The sequence below is a fragment of the Lagopus leucura genome, unplaced genomic scaffold (genome assembly GCF_019238085.1).
Source record: "Lagopus leucura isolate 7727_CA_CO unplaced genomic scaffold, USGS_WTPT01 Super-Scaffold_100159, whole genome shotgun sequence".
Lineage (NCBI taxonomy): Eukaryota > Metazoa > Chordata > Aves > Galliformes > Phasianidae > Lagopus > Lagopus leucura.
The window spans coordinates 24,212,710-24,229,482 of record NW_024962335.1 but is presented as its reverse complement, the minus strand read 5'-3'; the positions used below and the strand labels follow the sequence as shown (position 1 = coordinate 24,229,482).

General features: G+C 41.6%; 1 protein-coding gene across 4 annotated transcripts in view; it reads right to left on the bottom strand.

Annotated features, from left to right (window-relative positions):
* CALD1 (caldesmon 1) overlaps positions 1-14,225 on the bottom strand; it is a 185,508-nt gene extending 171,283 nt beyond the window's left edge. The window contains exon 1 of one of the 4 annotated variants that reach the window (XM_042889442.1): positions 13,991-14,225. The gene's annotated coding sequence lies outside the window, so the exon portion shown is untranslated. The remainder of the gene's footprint in view (positions 1-13,990) is intronic. The other 3 variants (XM_042889445.1, XM_042889447.1, XM_042889448.1) reach the window with 3 other exon arrangements.
* Positions 14,226-16,773: the final 2,548 nt, after the last annotated feature.

Below are 16,773 nucleotides of genomic sequence, written 5' to 3'. Positions count from 1 at the left end.
TAGTCTCTTCTATCCTCTACCTCCTGCAAAAAGTAAACAATCCAACAAAGCCCTTCCTGATACCACCTAAGGAGCTTAATTCAGCTTGGCAAAACTTCATATTTACATTGGGAATTTGCACTTAACTTTGGACATCATGGACAGATTTTTGCATGATGTGTATTGTAGGTCATGTTAAAAAAGCATTCAGTGGATTGGAACAAGATTCAGCTGATGCTATCCACATAAACACTGCAAACCACTAATTACATTTCTATTAAATGAAGAAAAATGTATAAACAATTTCCATTTGCAAAAATCAGTGATTTCAACTGGGTGGAATTCTGCAACTGCCTCTTCATCAAGCAGTCAAGCTGGGTAGCCACTGCCTTCTTTATGAATACTGAATAGGGGCATTATATCCTTACAGAAAATGCACATGGGTAAGGACAGGTCTTCTTTTATGCACACAACAAAAACGCCAACACAAGTGGAGCGTGTTTGTTTTCTACCACTCACGTAAATGTCAAAAAGTAATTTATATCAATGATATAAATGAGACATTCCATCTCTCATCAAAACAGCCCTTCAGCTGAAGCCAGTTGCACCTGTATAAATGCAAAAATCACATGTGGTACATAAAGTTTTCTTTCTAATATTTCAGAGATAGGTTTTTGTTCCCTGCACCAATGCTGCATGAGGAATACCTATTTCCATCTATCTTACTGTTCTTCCCAGCTTCAGGCATGTTTCAACATGAAATCATAATTGCTCATTCCTGACACCCATAAAGCAATACTTTAAAAAAAAAAAAAAAAAAAAAAAAAAAAAAGGGTGCAAAACCATCTGTCAGAGCTTCTGCTATGTCTTCATCCACGCTTTCACTTCTTTGCTGAAGTCCAACTTCTCAGACTTTGCACACATTTGTATTCTGAAACCAGTGAAACCAGATATACTGCCCACTCAGATCATTGGGCAATTGCTAAGTATATCTCCAGGATATTAAGCAAAGAAAAATTCTCTGCAGATGTAGACTATGTTAGTATCTCTGGCAGCAGCAAGTTTCCAGCAAGTGGTTCAACACCTCTTGCCATGTATTTTTACTAATCAAAAATAAAACCAATCAAGGGTGGCCAGACTACTTGGATGGAATATCATAATACTGCATTCTAACCTTGGATTTAGCTAAGTAGCAAAGGGGGAATTCAGCTTCTAATAAAAGACATCACCTCATAACTTCCAAGTCACTAGACCACATCTAGACCCTATCTAGGTCTTTTGCCAATAAAAACTTTCATACAGGAGAATGTTCAACAGATAAACCTGTATTCAATACCCTAAGCTTTTTTTTCTTCTTCTTTCATTTTAATGCCTATAAATTTGTTTAAGATGTTCTTAAATTCTAACCATGCTTCACAGAATAATTTTCCTGTTTACTTATCTCTTCCTTTATGGTTAATATGGCAGCCCCAGCAAACAGTCCAAGGAGCTATGAGAAAAGGTTAAGTAAATAGGTTTGTGAGTATGACAGCATAGAATCTTTAAGGTTGGGAAAGACCTCTGATATCACCTGGTCCAACTGTCCACCTATCACCAATACTGCACACTAAACGATGTCACTAAGTACAACATCTGTCCTTTCCTTAAATTCCTCCAGCGATGGTGTCTGCACCACTTCCCTGTTTACACCTATGAATTATGACATAGTAATTAGAAGTCCCACTCTGCAGCCCCAGCTCTTTCATTGACTTTCCACACAACAATGGCCATTTTATTCCAGAGAAAGTACTTACAATGTACACGGTATCATTCAGTGTACACAGGTCAGAGCAGACTTGGCAAGCTCTGTTCAGCTTCTGTACTGACAGTACTGAAACAGCAATAGGAATGTGGGGGTTTGCTTTGTTTATTTCAAGGACAGAAGCACACTGGAAGCAAGCAGGATAAAACTTGCGCATACTCTATTCAGACAAGAGCTCTCCTACAAATTTCCCTCATCAGCACCTAATCTGCTCAGGAGGAAGATCCAGAGAAGACTGAAATGCTCCAAGTAAAGGGCCTTTCCTTCAAATTTACCACCGTGGCAGAGCATTGCAGCTTGAAGTCATTTCTGTCTCGTGGTGCAGCTGCATGCTGTGTGAAGCAGGTCATTGCTCTCAGATCAGCTCTGTGGGGAACACTGCTGCATCACCACCAGCAGTAATTAGCACTGCAAGGAATCACAGGGGTGCTAGCTGCTGTTGCACTTTTTGTGGACAATGTCACTAGCTTCAGCTCAGATAATGAACAGCAAGAACTCAGTAACAGACTGAGAAAAGACTTCCAACTGGTCTCTGTAAGAGCTCCCATTTAAAGAAGTGGACAGTACCATTAAAAGCATGTCACGTACTGTACTGCCTCCTCTCCCACCAGTTTTGGCCAATACATTGCTTAATTATGATTATTCTGCTTCTTCAGTAAAATAAAAATGAAAATTAACACAGTTAACACCACATAACTCCACAGTCTTAAAATGGTGTTGCTCTGTCAGCAGGAGTTCCCCAAGCCAAACTACAAACACATTACAATGAATCTGTCACACACCTGTAAACTTCACAATTTCAATGACTGAGTAAAGCAGAAATCATCTGTAACCAGTGTTTACTGCTGCTGGAAAATTCTGCTACAATCCAGGGTGTTAAATCCTGTGCACTAGACGCACTAGACCTTCAGGTGCTGCTGTGCTGGAAAGCAGGGAACAGGACCACCAAAACATGAGCAGCAAGAAACTATGAAGACAAAACCTTTCCCCTGGCCATTCTCCACTCTTAACCAATGTCCATCACTTCTTTACCCATGTTTCCTCACACTCTACACAAACACAGTGCTCATCTCACAGTTGTAAACTGGTGCTTGTATCCAGCCTGCAAAGTAACATCTCTGCTAGATTTAGGAAGTTCTGAAGCTCTTCTTTCCTTACAGTAGAGCACAGATGCCTTTGAGAGTTTTGCAAGATTCAGCTAAGTTGAAGGCTGAGCTAGGAGGACGTAATATTGTGCAATTCTGGAGAAAGGTTTGACTAAAACATATGATTCTTATTTCACAGCTTGCTTTGATAGCTTCAAGGCAGAATAATTGTACAGCTGGTGCTTTTGTCTGAGCTGGATTGACAATAATCAACACAATTCCTTTTTTAATTTGGTATGGTTGAAATGAAGAAGCAAAATTACTGAAGCTACCTGCAAAACAGGCTCTCACTTCCGTATTTCCTACCAATCTCACTAAGGAAACATTAGAAGTCCAGTAAGGAGGAAACTCGGCCCAGCACTCAGAAAAATGAGATACTTCTCTGGCCCTTCCTGGCAAGTTATCCCTTCCTTTCATTTTGGATTTGCACAGGTGCTATTCAAAGCATCTCCCAGGTGGCCTGAAGCATTGACTGCAATGTGCAGATATGCTCATATATTTTATATGGATGTAAAGTACATTCCCCAAACTAAAACCCTTTCCCAGAGAATCTCTCTAGGTCTTTGACTGATTTTGGCCTCATTTACTCCCGTGCAAATGAAAACCAGTTCCACCGAAGTCAGTGAGGTAACACTTGTATTAAACTTGTGTGAGATCATGTCAGAGGCCCATAATAAAACCAGCTGCCGTTAACTCTTCTATGAGTTTCCATTCATTAGGTATTTTTTGCTTGAATTCATATAGGCAATATCCATAGGCCAAGAAACACATTTTAGAATGATAGCTATTTCCGCTTGCTAAAAACTAGAAAGCATAGCAAACTATCCCAATCCTCACTGAGAACCTACAGCTTATTGTATTTTGTTAATAAACAGAGGTGTTTATGGACAAAACACGTGTGAATATACTTTAGGGAGTCATCTCACACTGTACAGGGAAAGGGACAAGATGACCTAATATGTCTTTCCCAGGTTTTCAGTTTGGGATTTCCTTTTTTTATTTATTTTTTTTTAATGCCTATAGCCTCTGGTATTTAATTTTAAAAATGGGGGGAAAACCTGGAATTTAAAGATTTAAATTCAGGCTCAGCAATATTTAAGCACTGAACCAAGATCGATGAAACCACTTCTGTGCCTTCTAATGCCAACAGACTTTCCATCAGTGCCTTTCCATTGCCATGAAGTGTCACAGGAGAGACAGAAATAACACTCAGATTATAATGTTTTCTCCAGTTCACCATACTGTTTATAGACTTTCACAAATGTGTGTTTTGTCATATAAGCCAGATTCACAGTCTGTCACCACTTCAATCAGTTCATCATAACGAAACCTACTTCCCACACATATAGTAAATTCACTTCTTAATAAAATGAAGTGATATTTATTAGACACTGATACAGAAGGAAAACATTTCCCCTTGTATTAGAATTAAATTTTCAATATATAGACTCCACAAAAGGAATTCGTATCTGTTACAGAAGGCAGTAAACAGAAAAATAAATATTGCTTATTTTGTAACACCTTTTGGGTTGTTGAAGCAGATGGTCTACGAAGGACAGTAGCTTTCTGGTTTGACAGGTGAAGCAATAAACATCATTACTGACAATGGGAATTCCTTGCTGGACAACAGACTGAAAAATCTTAAGCCAATTCACAGGGAAGAGTATTCTAATAAACAATCACAGAATCACAGAATCAACTCACAGAATGGCCAGGGATGGAAGGGACCTCACGGATCATGAATCTCCAACCTTCCTGGCACATGCAGGACAAACATAAACAAAAAGCTTTTCTTGTAAAATGACATCTTTGAAAGTCTTTACTAAAAGACACCTACAAGTAAAGGAGAACTCCCAGCCATGTACAGTGCGGAGCAGCAGAGTTTAACTTCTGCAAAGCTTCTCCACGGCAGCCAGTATGAGACTACACCAACATGAAACTCAGTCACAAATCTCTTAGAGAGAGGGAAATGACTCCAAAGCATGCATAATTTACCTGCCTCTTAAATGAGAAATAAAGAAAAACAAAGTAGCCTCACATCTTATTTTGGGGCTCAAGAAAGCTGAAGATGCTAAAAAAAGAAATAAAAATTTATTCAACTTTGTAAGAATATTTATTGCTCTCCATTTGCTTATTAACCAAGGGCTTTTCACAAGGGTTCCAGGTGCTATTTACAAGCTGGTATCAAAGAAGGCAAATCCAGTCCAAATCCTGAATGAAGAAATACGACACACACCAGTTATTTGGTTATTCTGGTCTCCAAATTGGTTTTCTCCAGCTCCTTTCAATAGCCAGAAAACAGAAGCAGTAATCTGTATTACTATCACAATACTGGGCTGTTAAAACCTCTCATGGCTTCTTTTAGCCACATTAGGGTTCCTCAGTGGCCATCAGTCTTATAAACCACAGCTCCATGGTAAGTCAATGCATGATAACAGTCTCCTCAAAAGTACTGCCATCCAGAGATGAAAAGTCAAAGTAGGCCTAATTTGTACCCTCCAGCTCTTTGACATAAAATATTGTGATCCTTCTGGTGAAGCTGAGGGCATTGATTTCATCTCTAAGAAAGCAATACATTGAAAAGAAAAAAGAAAAAAAAACTTTCCAGTGAAGGAAGGTAACAGAAACTATCACAAAGGACCACTTGCGGTGGTTTAAGCTGGCAGGTGGCTGAGCACCACACAGTCTTACCCTCACTCCCCCTCCTTCCCAGTGGGATGAGGGAGAGAATCAAGAAACAATAGGTAGAACTTGTGGGTCGAGATGAAACTATTTACTAAGATAGAGAAAATGAAAAGGATAATAGTTATGACCATATATATGTATATATATGAACATATATAACAAGTGATGTACAAGCAGTTATTCACCATCCTCCAGCTGATGCCCAGCTAGCCCCTCGCACAGCAGAAGAGAGCAAGGTGAACTCCCACCCCCTTCAAAACTCCTTCCACCAGTTTTGGCCAGTTTCAGTCAGCTGTCCTAATTCTTTCCCCTCCCAGCTCCTTGCACCCTTCACTGAGAACGGCCTTGGCTCTGTACAGCACTGCTTAGCAGCAACCATAAACATCAGTGTATTATCAACACTGTTTTTCTCAAACAAAAAACATAGCACCATAGCTGAAAAAAGGCCTACTTTATCAACAGTGACAAAAAGTCATTTTACCAAGTATACTTACTGGAAGCTGCAGAGGCCCAGATGTGTATGAAAACAGAAGGTGAACTACAGATCTGTTGCAGGGCCATGGTACTTCTTGAGACCAGCAATAACATTTTTGAGGAGCAGAAAAATGAATTCAAATCTAGCCAACTGTCCTGTGACCAACTATATAATCTGAAGAGTTGATCACATTAGCTTAAACATACTCAAAATACGAGTAACTGGATGATGCCAATGATGAAAATCCTTATGGGCTTACATCAAAATGTCAGTAGCTTGAAGGATCCTATCAATAACCTCTAAATATATCAATATGACACAAACATCATATTTGTAAGGCTCATGTCAAGTAAAAAACTCACAGGAATCTTCAGCAAGGAGGGAACACTGTATAGTTTCATTGTTGTAGTTACTTATTTGTCCTCCTTGGGAAGTGAAAAGCAACTAGGCTGACTATTTTCTCCCTTTGATTTTGATGTCAGAGTAGGTACTAAACTGTAAAGAAAACAAACCGAAAAGTGAGAATGAAAACACAACTGTTTTCTAACGACTTTGCATCTTAATGTCATCTGCATGGGTTTTCACTGCAGGAACTGATGTGCTGGGAGGAAAATCCCTCAGGGTGCACGCAGCACTTGGAAGCCCTTCTGCAACTCCCATCCAAAGCACGCTGCTCCTGCCCTCCCCCCAGATTCATCTCTGTTCATGCACACACGTTTACTATTTGCTGTACTCCTGTGATCCTACCGCTGTTTCTGAAACACTGGCATTTAATCATTGCTTTTGTTAATGTTAGCGTTTTATACCTGGGGTGAGAATAAGATTTTGTCTGCTAATCCCAGCCTGCAGTCATATAAACCCACAAGAGATATGCTGAAGACAGAAGTGCTACATTTATTTATACTGGTAGAGGAAATGTCTTTTTCTTGTTTGGGTTGTGTAGGGGGAAGGAGAGGAAATAGGTTCATGTGTCTGGTTTTATGGAGGGAAGATTAAATGGCAAAACAAACCTACTGCCATTTGCATGGATCTAAATAAAGGAACAACAACAACAAAAAAAAAAGGTAGTCACAGAGCTTTTTAGTAACACACAGTGGAGAAAACAGCAAACAAACTGCAAAAAAATAGTTGCTGTTTTTCCTTTTTATTGTCCCAGGCCCTTGCTCCTTGACTGTATACTGTGTCCAGTGAATAAGACATTTACTATTGTGGCTGCAACAAATGAATGCCCAGCCTTTACCATTTATGGCAGGCTTTTAATCACCAGGGAGCAAATGAGCAGTAGAATTTATACTGGCTTACTGGTTTACTAGTGTCCTCTCTTTTATGAAATATCATTTCCCAATGAATGCTCCTTACCACAATTCTGACCAATTCCCTTCTGCTAGCATCCTTCAGGGGATGTACAGAAATCAAAACAAAAAAAGATGGATTCTGAAACTAACTCTGATTTACATTATGATAACTGAGATCAGACCCAATACGTATTTGTTAAAACTGAAGTAAGGTTTACATCACCACACAGCTGCTGAAGTAAGATCAGAATCAGACCAGCCAATGCCCAGGTTAAAACATCTCCTTGTTTTCAGCAGTGCAGTGACAGCTGAACTCAGACAATCCATGTGTTAAGTTACTGGGAGTAGCAGAATAGAACTCCTCAGCTGGCCTTCTTTTGTTAATGCAATATACATTAGCCACAGAAATGCTTAGCTCCATCATCAGGATTTCCTAAGGACTCCTATTCATATTCACAGCAATTAAAATGCTGCATTTTGGTCTTTATAATCCAGTCTATTTGAAGTGGGTTCATTTAGGTTGAAATCCTTAATTTCCATAGCAGGATGTGGCTGTTAGGGCTGACAGGGCTTTGCTGTTCCCAGAGCCCTGCAGAGGAGCAAACCCTTTCCTCTCCCCTCTTCTCCCCAGACCCAGAGCCACAGCACAGCCCTGATGCAGGATGACATCCTTTAGCATCAGCAGCAGAGAGACTCAGCTCTGCAGGTAAATGAGAGCTGGCCAAACATTTCCCCTGAGCTCAGAGCTAACACAGCTACCTCCTGTTCCCACAATTTGTGGCCAAGCCCAAGGAATTTCTTTCCCAAACTTATGAGCTTCAACTAGACAGGAATGAAGCCAAATTCTCCCCCGGCTTTGAAACTGCTGAGAGAAAGCAGGTTATTACTAGGTCATTATTTCAGAGGTAAGGGAAGATGCAGACAGAAACAGTTCTCCATACAAGTGCTTTGTACTGAACAGTGATGATTTGGGCTATGCAACAAGCTTGCTATGTGCTCTGGAAAGGTAAAGGATTAGGAAAGTCCTGCCTTTGCTTCTGGATCAGAGAGAGATGTTACTGATGCAAACACTGCAGCTGAAGAAAAAAATGGGAAAGGGAGGAGGACCATTTCACCATTAGAGAGCTTGCTGTCAAAGAAAAGAATGAAGCAGGAAGAGGCTAGTAACATGCCCTGTGGCAGCCACAGAAAGAGAACGGGAAAATCAAAGCCCTCCAAATAAGAAACAAACAGGGACCGATCTCAGCCCCTCCACATGGCCACAGCTCCCTTTGAAGCCGGCTGACAGCAACTTATGCCAAGCCTCAGGGCCCAGCCTGGCCCCACAGCCACTGCTGCTCTGGGGTGGGAGGCAAAGCGATCTTCCAGCAGATCCTGAGACCCACAGACATGAGGGGATCACAAACGGCAATTCTCCCTCACTGACTTACTCAGATCCTAGGGGTGCACAGTTAGCTGTGCCCCTTGGATCCCCACATAAATGGAGGAAGAATGGTGACCGGTGCAGACAAGGGATGTGCCTGTGCATGAAAACATGGTCTTGCTGCAAAAGCTCTCCTTTCCCATCATTTGTCAGCTTACAGCGTCACTTTCCTCAATAGATCCCAAAACAGAGTATTTACAACAAAACCTTATCTCCACAAATCTATTTATAACCGTTCTATGAGCTAAATTCCAAAGATTTTTTTTCCCATTTAAGGACACGAACCAGAAAATGTGCAAATGGGTGGGTTCCACTTCTCCTCACACCCTCCACAGTGAGTCTCAAGGGAAATGCTCTTTATTTGCGTTCTGTACACAAGAGGGTGTGGAAACACGCAATGATTTCCATTGCCTGAAAGCTTCCCCTCACATTTTCCCCACTGCCAGGAGGTACAGCACTGAGTTTTCTGATAACATGAAGCTGAGCGAGCAGGTAAAGCTTAGCAGCATGGCCAGGAGTTTCTCTTCCAAGGTCATGACACTATAACAAGGCTGTCAGCAAAATCTCTCATCCTGCAACTCTGCTATCTGCACAACTTCACAGGAAAATGGGATGCTCTCAGGTGCAGCAAGTGCACTTGTATCTGCAAATACTGGAAAAATCCCATCCAGGCATTTCAGCTCAGTGTCACGGCACAGAGCTTGGCCCACTTTCCACTGTTTTCACTGTGCTTCTGAGTTTTTATGCTTGCAGTCCAGAAAAAATCAGTTCTAGAGGAATATGTAATTGTGCTAACAAGCCAAAATGTGCGATTTCTCACTGAGAAATAAATTCAAAATAAGGTATTTCAATCAATCAAAATTGAAATCAATAAAAAATAAGGACAGTGCTCAAATTTGGATTACAGGATTAAAAATTATTTACAAATGCTCAGTAGCCTCACAAGCTAAATAGAAAACCGCATGGATTATCTTGAGCTTGAAGACTCAAAAACACACACACAGACATTAGGTGACTCACCAGGTATTTATGATCACAGGGAAAAAAAAATCAAATGACTGCAACAGTTTGAGATCTGGCCTTTTTCCTCTCCCTCCTTCCTTCATTTCCCCAGTTATTTGCTACTGAAAGTCAGCAGAACAGACCCAGTGAGCACTTTGTCCTGACTTCAGAACAGACCCCCTAAACACTTCTGTAGGCAGGATAAGGAGGTTCCAGTTAGCAGTGCTTGAGAAAAGGGACTGCTAATGCTACTATCTGCTTGGCAGCTCAGCTGCCAGTCCCACACCACTTACCAGCACTAAGCACAGTTCCAAAGGAGAAAAATGAAGTAGTTTCCTACTCTGGATGTAAACAGTACTGCTAATGTAGCAGGACTAGCAGCTAGCTGACAGTGTTACATGCCCTAATCTTCCTTGTTAATCTAATCCATTTCAAGAAAAAGCTCTCCTGGGGGTGGGAGGGATCCCAAATTACAATGTACTGTGTGTCCTTCCCCGCTGGACTAGCTGAAATGTACCAGAGTTTTAGGAAAAGCAAAGAGAAACAGTTACATAGTTCAACCATCCTATGACCTCAGTGTTCCATCCCAAAAAGTCAAACCTAATCTGATCTTCAAATGCCTTTGTGTCAAATTTCAGTCCCAGCAAAATCCTTGACAAACCATTTGAAGACATGCAACAGCCACAGCCTCCCAGAGTGCACCAACATCTGAGGAGAGGCACTGATGTGTAGGTGGGTGACTTGTTTCCAGCACAGTTGTGCCCAAAATCCATTCTCAGCACTCCTAGCGTTTCAAACCACACAAGAGCTAGGAACAAAAACAGCAATCCAACTCTTGAATATGAACACTCCTACAGGTGAGCAATCGAGTGAGGAATAGTTTTCCTGTCCCGAGCTTCCAGGAGGTAGTTACTAAGCGGAGACAATTTGTAAAGAATGGAAGTTTTCTTTGAAGATGGACTCCTACTCTTCGCAGCCACAGGCCTGTCTGCCTCAGGCTTTGTATAACTGGAGCCCAACCCTGCAAGCTCCCTATAAAGCTCCCTGCAAAGGCAACGAGAGGCTCACAAGACTATGCTTCACGTTGCGCACAGTTACCTTTTTTGGTGCTTTCTCTGCTACCCAGGAGAGTCCAGACAAGCCTAGCAGATGGACAGCTAATGCTGCTGTCTGGCCCTCTCTTTCTTATGCATATATGGTTTCCTGTCCCTCTTTGTTCATGTGTAGTGATTAAATGCATCAAGCTGCCCTTTTGGCAGATACAGGTTAACAGCCCCACTGGTATCTGGTAAAAATCAGAACATGAGTACCCAATGGAATGGGTTTCATGCAAGAAGCGACTGAGAAATCAAAGTATTTTAAGCAGTCCCAAGGCATTCAAATCCTATTTGTCCTGCGTGAAGGAAGGAAGAGAGCAAAGGTTCACCTCTCTGCAATAGAACAGATGCCCTTGGGAAACAAAACCTCTCCAGGGCAAGCAGCATTTTAAGCATGCGTAAGAGCAAGGAGTGTTTTTCACATGTGACAACATAGATTACAGTGTACAGCAGCAGCACACAGAGCACATGTAAACCATCAACCCTGCCTGACAAGAAAAAAAAAAAGCTGAACCAATGTCAGCATTACCACAAGAATATGGGTTGTGCTGCCCTCTTCCACCTGCACATGCCACCCAAAGCCTGGAAAATCACAACCACGTCAATCAAAAAGGTGCCCCAATGCACATCATTTAGGGTGGTTTGTTGTTGTTGTTGGGGATTTTTTTGCTTCGGTTTTCATTCAAACACACACAAAAAAAGGGTTCTCCAACCCTTGTACAGTGCAGCAGTGTCTGACTCTGCAGTGATTGCCCCATGCAGCATACTGCTGCACACAGAGAAGGGCAAAACAGGAAGGGTTCCTTGTGTGGCTCTCGATAGACACTTCCTCCTTTCTCCTCCTATGCAACATATGCTACCTCCTAGCAGGCAGCCAGCAAAGGGAGCCTTTCTGGTCTCACCACTTGGAATCAATGGCATTGATAATAACACTGTCCAAGTTCAGATGGTTGCTGACCAGCATGTCTCCCTGCTGTGTATGGCCCTGGGATCACGCTTAATGGACCTCAATTTTCCCTCTAGTGTCAGCCAGCAGAACTCAGAGGCACTTCTTCCTTCCAAATCACTTAGTTTCCAGTGACATGATTGCATTGTCTGTCAGCGCCAGGCAAGAAATAAAAGCACAAGCAAAGTTACGCCTTTCTTAGGCTGTACTGTGTCAGAAAATTGTGAGCATCTAGAGTGGCAATTGCAGAAAATCCCTTACTCTCCTACAGCACCTTTAGGTTGCTCACTGTCAAAGAGTATCCAAACAACACAGGACTCTCCAAGCATCAGAATCTGCATCCATTAATGAAGGTATTGATTTCACCAAGACTAATCTAGTGAATGGAAGATGTGGAATCGATCTGCTTGCCATCATGTGCTGCAACAGAGGACTCTACATAAAATATATATTATTTCAATTTCGTATCCTGTTCACAGGGAAACACCAAGTATTTCTCCCCCAGCACAGTGATTTAACTATTGTGTTAACAGTTGCAGGCTTGTTATCAAAGATACCTGCCCATCAAAAAGTCTCCCAAAGAAAGGCAGACCTGCACTTTCTCAAGACACTTGAGAAGAGCTCAGACCTGCTTTACTTTAAAGGCAACTTAATTTGCCAAATGGACTACTTACTTCCTCGAAGTGTCACTGCATTTGTAATTTAGGTTAAAACAATCTGTTTGATTGGTTTGTATGTATGTAGCTTTAGGATCCCCCCCTATCTCTCTTGATGGCAAGAGAAAAAGGTATGACATTCATCTGGAGATGCTCACACAGCAGCCCACTGCTGTATTTAATGAAACTGAGAAAGATGCAGGGTCTCGGAGTTCTCTGATGGCAATTCATTCAAGCACAATCATTCACAGCATGGTATCTAAAATAGACGACTTATTGTAAGTACATTTTTTTCACAGAAAAAAAAAAAAAACACTCTGCCTGCATATTTTCTTTGAGTTGCAGCCAAGGAACAGAATGGGTTATTTTCACAAATTATTCTCCTATACGACTGCAAGAGCAGGGTTCACAAATAGGCAAAATTATATAAAAGCTGCTCTGAAAATAAATATTCCACAAAAAGTCATTTTAAGAGTTCTCCTGTTCAGTTTTCCATATGATACATCATATGACATAGGAGAAGAACCAATTCTAGCACTGGCCAGGGGTTGGCAGTTTGGTCAATGTCTGTCTCTCCCAAGTATCAGTCTGTAACTAGCATCATTCTTCCCTTCATTTTCCCAGCCCTCTCCCTAATAAGTTCCCTGCTGCAGAGAACACCATGCTAGCAGCAGCCAGCCTTGCACAACTTTCTGCAGACTACCCAAGCATGGCAAAGGATCTGGAAAGGAGAACAGCATGCTCACCAGCTCTGTTATCCGTGGTCTGACTGACACCAGCACAGAGCAGTACTTTTAAGAGCTCCGGTCCCACCCAAGCACATTTTTTTCTCCCCCTTTTAACAGGACAGACAGTTTCACAGGAAAATTTCTGGCAATGTGCTCCTGTGCATGCTGAAGGCTGAAAACAAAAACGGATGCTGTCTATTGTCAACAGTATTTCTGTGAAAGGCTGCCATGACAGACATCTGCTGCAGCAGGCATCGGATCGGTTACACTAACCAGAGCTTTACTCTATCCGTATCAGTTACAGAGGGAGGCTGCCTTTGCAGTCTGAAAGCCCAGGTATTAAGTTGCAAAATAAAAGCAATTCACTATTACCACACCAAAGACCTTACTGCAATTCCTTTCTTATATGTAAAGAAACAATAAAGAAAGGATAGGCTCTCGCCCCCCCGCTGACAGTCCTGCTGCAGGATCCCACGCAGAGTGGGACCTTGCCCTGCTCCCGGCACTTTGCCCCGCATTGGATTCCACCAGTGGGTGAGCGAGCAGCCCTGCACAGCCCAGCAGAGCTGCCCCTTTGGCTCCCCGTGAGCATCTGGACAGATGGACAACAGGGAGAGGAGGAGAGGGAGAAGAGTATCTGAGCGTCTCAGAGCGTTTCCACAACTCGTCAAGTTTTGCATGCTTCTTAATCTCTAGGCACGACGCAAACGCAGTCAGACCGACTCGCTCCCCAACAAATACATATGGTAAGCCCTTACCTCTGCGGTGAAAAGTTTTCACTAGTAGGAAGGAAATGAATAACTGGCTGCTTGGGCAGGAGCGCAGCAAGAAAGGCACACCAGCAGCCTCACACACAGCCCTATTCAATAAAACTACAGCCTCGCCTTGGCCCCTCCCAAAAGTCAATGCTAAGTGAATACATATCCCTTATGTTTACAATTGGCAGGCAGCGGTATGCATTGTCCTCAATTTATTCTAATAGGCAGCCAATGGCTATGCACAAGCCAAGGTGGGTTCAGCCTGCCTGCAGAGATGCCTGTCATTCCCTAGGCATGCTCAGGAAGCCACTCATCAGAAAACCAAGACCTAAAAAGCTCCGAAAATTCATGCAAGCTGCCAAAACTGTCTTGCTACATGCCCTTTTTTGGTTATCCTTAGCAGGGCCTCTGAAAGTAAATCCTCTGTCAGGAACAATCATAAGAAATGTTAATCTTGGAGAAAGAGGCTGTCTTGTTGAATACAAACAGAGCTTTAAAAAAGGAAGTACACTGAATGGAAAGGAGCACAGTAAACATATTTACTTTCTGCACCAGGTTTTTAAAAATCAAATAAATAATTCCACTATAGCAGAACTTTGCCATTGATTTTTTAAATTATTTATTTATTTTAATGAGCACCACATGTAAGAGGGAACATAGAAACTCTGCTGTGCAAGCTTGATTCTGCAAAGACACACTAGTGGGAAAAGCACATGAAAGATGAGTTGGCAGGATCCGCAGCCTGCTTCCATCTCAAACAGTGCAACAGAAGTTACAAATAGAATATCCCCGCTCTGAAAAGCAACTTGAAAAGGGATTCAGAATATGACAATGATTCTTGGTAGTTGGATGAAAGGATTTCGTTTTCAGGCGTACAACTATTTCTCTATACATTTAAACAGGTTCATTTACTATAAGGACAGCCTTACATCTACATATTTTGCACAGTACTTTTTAATATCTTTCATTGGCGTGGATAAAGGAAGCTTAGAATCATTTTTTTATCCTATTTTTTCTTTCTTTTTTTTTTTTTTTCTTTTGTGATCATTATTGATAACTTTCCAAATTACACAGACAGCTTAAAATGAAAGAACAGATGCAGACTGATGCAGGAAACAAATGAGCTACATAAATTAAGACAGTGTGAAAAGAAATGTGAAAATTATTGCAGTGCACGGACTCTAACACATGTACCAGCCACTAAGCAAGGCTGAAAGAGAAGTGCTGACTGCTCCAGAGGACAGGATTCCAGACGAGGAGATATTCTGCAGATTCATATTTGACAATAACATACACAAAACCAGTTGGGGAAAATATGTGTAAGATGACTTTGCAGCTGAGCAGGCTAAAATATTTTAATGCCTTTCTGGGTCTTTATTTCTGGTCACTGGGCCCCATGGATTTAGTCACATGTGTAATGCAAGAAGGATTCAGTCCACAGACAGTAAACTAATCTTTACAACACAAAAATATATTTAAAGAGCCAAAGCTCTACAGATTTACACCAAGCAATTCCAATTTTACAGTGCCATTTCAAATTTCACAACTTTATTAGAGGAAGTAAAAAAAGTTGCTGGTTTTCAGAAGGCTCTTTTTTTTTTCAGTAACCCTTTGGAAACTCTCTAATACCATATCTCCCATTATGGCTTTAAATATTAAAAATAATATATACAGTACATATATAGCTTGGTTTGCAGGATTTACTAAACTATGGAGAACAATATATTTGTTCTCTGTCATTCCATTAATTACAGAAATTATTAGCCTATGTGTCGATAACCAAATGAAAAGAGGAAATAACATTACTTAGATACTGGATCCTACTGTCTTCCCAGATTTTTAGAAGGTAAAAATTCAAAAATCCAGGCTAGAGAGTAAATAGGTATAAGGGATACTGAAGGGCAGAGCAGAAATCTGGATGCCTCATCCCTGGAGACACTCAAGGTCAGACTGGACGGGGCTCTGAGCAACGTGATCTACCTGTGGGTGTCCCTGTTTGCTGCAGGAGAGTTGAATGGCCCTTAAAGGTCCCTTCCAACTCAGATGATTCTGTAATTCCATGTTAGATGTACCTCATGGTTCTCGTTCCTGTCTAACCATCAACTGAAGTGCTGCAGACTCAGTGTCCACTATAGCAGGAAGCTAGTCGGTATAAACTACTTAAGGCTGAAAGCAGCTGTGTGTTTTGAAAGTGGTTTGGCATGAGTTTCAATCTTCCCCTGTCAAAACATCCCAGACTTAGTGTTCTAGGTCACTTTTCCATCAAAATCCTACAAAAGGTCTGATTTTGCCCTCTAGAAATGGCATAACGAGAAGTAACGTTCTCATCCTTCTAGCTGAGCTGAATTTCACCTGGAAAAACTTTCGGATTTCAAGACTTCAAACTTCCAAACCAAGCTAGTACAGATCTCCTGGAGATATTCTTGAGAATCTGAGCTCCTGAGAATGCTAAGTTAAATTTCTACTGGATGTCCCGTGGCACCCCATGACCAGGTGCAACCTGCAGATGCCTGCTGTAAATACACAGCTATAATATGCCTAAATCCACAACAATAAGAAATTAGGGAACTACCCTTGTAGTCCTTGCCCTCACTGCCAAGGTTAGCACTCTAGCCACAATTCCCTATCCCCGCTGCTTTGACCCTGACAATCAAATTCTTTGTGCCACAGCACAATGTGCTGAAAATAGGACAAGGCTGAAAACATCTCTGTGTCTGAAGAATCCAGTTCCTGATTTATGATTGCAGATGTAAGACATTGAAAAAATAGCAAGTGTAGAAATC